General features: G+C 48.0%; 1 long non-coding RNA gene across 1 annotated transcript; it reads right to left on the bottom strand.

Moving 5' to 3' along the window:
* Positions 1–256: 256 nt before the first annotated feature.
* LOC116657871 lies at positions 257–4144 on the bottom strand. The gene is made up of 3 exons (XR_004313025.1): positions 4097–4144; positions 1237–1313; positions 257–459 (listed from the first exon to the last, which is right to left on the bottom strand). It is a non-coding gene; the product is annotated as an uncharacterized LOC116657871 (long non-coding RNA).
* Between the last annotated feature and the right edge of the window lie 734 nt (positions 4145–4878).

The raw sequence follows: 4878 nt of genomic DNA, 5'->3' as shown, positions 1-4878 counted from the left end.
GACACCCCGATAAGTGAGGACAGTGAGTCCCTCCAAGTGATCAGACACTGCCCAAACACCATGAACGAAGCACAGAGCACTGTCCCATTTCATTACAGACACTGCTCCACGCATCTGACATGCATCTAAGTGTGGCTCCACCCAGAACAGTAGCAGTTCCAGTGCCCATGAGAAGATATACTGACCAAGAAGTGGAAACTGCAACCAATTTCCAGGTCCCTCTTAATGAGATAAAATTGTGTGTGTGTGTGTGTCTGGAAGCGATCAGCATGTGAATCAGTAGACTTGAGTAAAGAAGATGGCACTCACCAAGGCAGGTGGGCATCAGCCCATTACCGAGGGCTTGAATTGAATAGAAAGGCAGAAGAAGGGGGAATGCACTGTCTGCTGGGCTAAGACATCCATCTTCTCCACCCCGGGACAACGGTGCTCCTGGTTCTCAAGACCTGCAGCCTCGGACTGAATTAAACCACAGGGTTTCTGGTTCTCCAGCCTGCAGATGGCAGGTCATGGGACTTCTGACCTCCATAATCACGAGCCAATTGTTACAGGAAATCTTTACACACCCACACATATAAAGGTGTATATGTATGTGTGTATATCATAGGTATGTGAATGTATATGCACATATATATATACACACACATATATATATCCTGTTGGTTCGTCCTCTCTGCAGAAGCAGCAGAGCCCTGCAATAGCCCTCACACACATGGCTATTAATTAGGATGATCTAAATAAGTCCTCTGCCCTACTTCCCCTGTAGTTGAAAAGTCAAAATGTATATTCATTAAAATTAGGCTCTCAGAGTGCCCCCCACTGTGCTGACGTCAGGGGGATTTATCTATACTTCCCAATGCTTGAATAAAATCATTTTAATCACGGGTTTTGCATATCTCTCTTAAGGAAGACTAACTTAATGCTCATGCAATTCAAATTGCCATTCAGTCATCTGTAATTTCAGTGACAAATGTCCCCTTCGCGTCTGTGCACCTAACCAAAGACTGAAGCAAGGGTCTAAAGGACCAGAAGACGGCCCTCCCAAGTGGCAAGTTCAGGCACTATCACAGCAGTTAGCTTCAAACCCAACACAAGGGGATCTTGTTAGCCAAGCACGCGTTAACTTAGGCCCCACTTTCAAGGCTGCAGAGGGAAGAGAGAGCTGTCATAAAAAAAATACTCACCTCTAAGTGACTGTTAGGATATTAGCCCTTTCGCACGGCCCAGCCCACTCACCTCCAGCTCCGGCCCTCGCACACTGCACCAGTGTCTTCATCAGCATGTTACTTCCACAAAGTAGACACAGGCATCATCTAAAAGGACAGGACAAACTGGTTTGAAAGGAAATGTGAAAATCTTGCAAATGATGCAGGATTTTACGAAGTCAATAATGTGATTTTGGAAAACACAGAATCTCTTCTGGCAGCATTCACAAAGGAGGACATGGCAGAGTCAAGAGCTTGAAAAGAAAATTTGCAAGAATGATGACAACAATGACACGTTAAAAGCAAAATTGTTTGAATGAGGAAGCATTCTTGGCAGAGAGGTCATAGCAACTTTATTTATAATGGGCAATTAAAACAACCCAAATATCTGTTTTTGGAAGAGAACGGGTAAACAAATTGTGGAATCTTCATAGCGTGAAACTGTACACATCGATAACTAAGAGCAAACTGCAAAGAACAGCAATCTGTACGAACACCGCAGGTGCTGTGCTGTGTGAAAAGCCAGATACAAAAGAACACATAGCAGTGATCCCAGTTATGTGAAGTTCAGGAACAGGGAGAACTTATTGCTGGTCAGGAAAGTCCTCCGGGTGGGGAGGAGTCACTGAGCACGAAGGAGCACAGGGGACAACTCTGAGACAATGGAAATGTTCCACATCTGGATCTGGATATATCCAGATATAAAAGTTTATTGAACCCAACACTTAAGACATATGCACTTTACTATAAGTTAAACTTCAGTAAAAAAATTTTAAGTGTATTCTTGTACAATTGATGAAGTCCTTGGATGATTCTTCAAGAAGGTCCTCTTCCTGATGTTCTATAAAACCAAGTATAAAGTGAAGGATATTCAATTGTGCTGTCAACCTTGTTTGAAAAATATACCAAAAATGCAACACCTGCCAGTCATAAAAAGACAAATACTATACAATTCCACTTAATGAAGTACCTAGAGCAGTCCCATTCATAGAGACAGAAGGCTTGGGGGTTAGGGGTTTAATGGGGACCACTAAACAGTCCACTGAAAAATAGCTGAAATTGTAAATTTTGTGTTATGTATATTTCACAATAAAAAAATGGGAAAAATCATCACTGACTTTTTCCTTCTCCATTTAAAAATTAGCTTATACTTGTGATTATTACCTAAATAGTAAATATAAGATAAAATTATCTTTATAATTTTCAATCAAGTTTTTCTGTTTTCAGGGTTTTTTTTTTTTTTAGTACTTAATAACAAAAATCCAGTACCCACTGTCAGTGAAGTCACTTATGAGGTCCTTTGCCAGAGGCCAAGTATCCTCAGATCATAAGGACCTGCAGGGACAGGAGCCAAAGTCTGAGGGATCTGCCAAAGTTTAATTCAAATTTCTTTTTCTTAAAATTTATTTTAACTATTCTCCCCATCTTCCCCCCCCAAAAAAACCCTGTACAATAAAGAGCAACATGCCTTCTTACAGGTCATATATACCAAATTATAACACAAGTTAGACTGTCTGCAGACCTTGGGATAACATTTCCCATGATTTCTGTGCAAAATTTAATCTCCTTAAATGTGATTCACTGGCTCAGAAGGCTGTAGCTCTGCCCTGCGCCTTTTGAAGGTCCAATGATTTCCGCAGTCTACTTAGATACAATCATACAAGTGAGCACACTGGACAGCCTCTCTCAACCACATTCAGGTAAGACAGGGAAGCACCTGTGTGGGGCAGGTACCAGTAGTGGGCTGAAGTACGTCCACCTGCCTGATACACCGTACATCTACGCTGTAAGTGCAACAACAGTGCTTGAAACCGCCGTACTAGCTAGAATCTGTGGACTGGTCACCCTGTGCCAGCCCCATGCTGAGCACATTATTTTCATTATCTCATCTAAATCCTCAAAACAATCCCATGGGTAGATGGTGTTATCACCCCCAAAAACTAAGGTGAGGAGGGGTGAAGCAATAGGCCCAAGACCACACAGCTAGTTAGCCAGAAATGAAAAGCAAACCAATCAGCAGAGTCTGATCTAAACCACTACACTGGGCCACCGTGAGGGACAAGTCATACTGAAGTCAAAGCACAGTCCAGGTATTTTATCACTTGCAACTTTAGGGTGCTTCTTAGAAAGCCGTGTGAGCTGTTACTATTTACTGTTGACAAGGCTGGCTTCGTGCAGTGACACCTGCACAGCCACAATGGACCCCCCCCCCAACTTGGTTTACTGCTCTGCTGTCACCCTCTTGATCATCTCTAATAAGTTCTGAGCAAGGGGTCCGCATTTGATTTTGCCCTGGACCCCTCAAAGCATGTTCCCCTACGGATAATCGGACTGCTCCTCTTCTAATCTCATAGATTAGCTTAATTAAAGACACAGAAAAGAACTGAAAACATTTACAATTCACACCTGTGTGAATCAAAACAGTCTTAATACCCGGCAACCAAAACAAAGTTCAAAAGGAAGTCTGCGGCTGAGGCTGACGTCAGACGCCAACGCCTCCCGCGGCCCGGGCGACGGGCGCTCGCTGCCGGCCCGCACACCCACCGCCCGTCCTCTGTGGTCCAGCCGGCCCACCCCGGCCCTGTCAGGGAGCAGCGCTTCTGGAAGAGGCCACCGGTGAGACACGACCCCACTGACCCCGCGAGGGCCTGGGACGCGCAGAGGCGCCTGGCCCCGTGTCCTCGGCCTGGGCCCCGCCCGTCCTGCCCGCAGTGGCCGCCATGTTCAAGGAGCAGCACCACGGGGCTGAAACGTCTGGACGGCGGACTGACTGAACCCGACCGCCCCTCCATGAACTTTAAGATTCTGGCGCGTGGAGCGCAGAAATCTACTCCCCTCGCCCCCAAGACAAGCGTATACAACCTCCCATGCCCGTCAAACCCACCACCTACCCGCCCTGAGAGGCCGCTCCTGCCTTCCGTCAGACCTCGTCCTCCGGCTAGGCATCCACTCCAACTTCTCACGGGAACTCCCGGGATTTCCAGCCAAGAAGCCCCGCCCCACACCGGAGATGGAGCGAGGGCTGGGCCAGTCAGCGCACGCGTTCCTGGGCACGTGATCCAGCTCAGCCTGTCAGAGTGGCCGTCGCCTTTAGGCGCGGTGCTGGGGTCTTTGCCAAAGGAGAGAAGGCTCTGGGGAGCTATGTCCGTCTGGCCGCCGTGAGGCGACAGTAGGTCTGAGGGCGGAACCAAGTAGCCCTGGAGACTCTGGGCTTCAGTTGAACTTAAGGCCCCTGCGCTGGGCCCCCAGGTTCCTCCCCCAAACCCGGCCCCCGCCCGGGCCTTCCGGCCCCCCCGGAGCCGCCTGGGCCGTCGGGGATGCGCTCGTGCGGGCTGAGGTGCGCTGCGGCGAGACACGCGCTCTTCCGGCCTGCGAGGGCAAAACCAAAGGTAAAGTACCTCATCCCGCTGTTTATACTGCTGAGGGAATAGAGGCCTGGGTATACTGGGTTAGTAGAACATACTGTTAAAATGAATTTCACCCCTTGGTTTGTATGTTTGGATGGGGCTGCTGGGAAAATTTAAACCACGGGGACCGCTGCGGGGGTCTCTCCATCGCGGAGCCTCACTCCCGGTAAACGAGGAGTAAAGTGCGTCTACGGGCGTGATGACAGTGCAAGTGGCGCTCTTGCTACCGACACAGAACGAGAGAGGACGCATGCTCACTTCGATAA

The sequence above is a fragment of the Camelus ferus genome, chromosome 19 (genome assembly GCF_009834535.1).
Source record: "Camelus ferus isolate YT-003-E chromosome 19, BCGSAC_Cfer_1.0, whole genome shotgun sequence".
NCBI classification, from domain to species: Eukaryota; Metazoa; Chordata; class Mammalia; order Artiodactyla; family Camelidae; genus Camelus; species Camelus ferus.
Note: the sequence above shows the minus strand (reverse complement) of the source record. Positions and strands in the feature narration are given on the sequence as shown.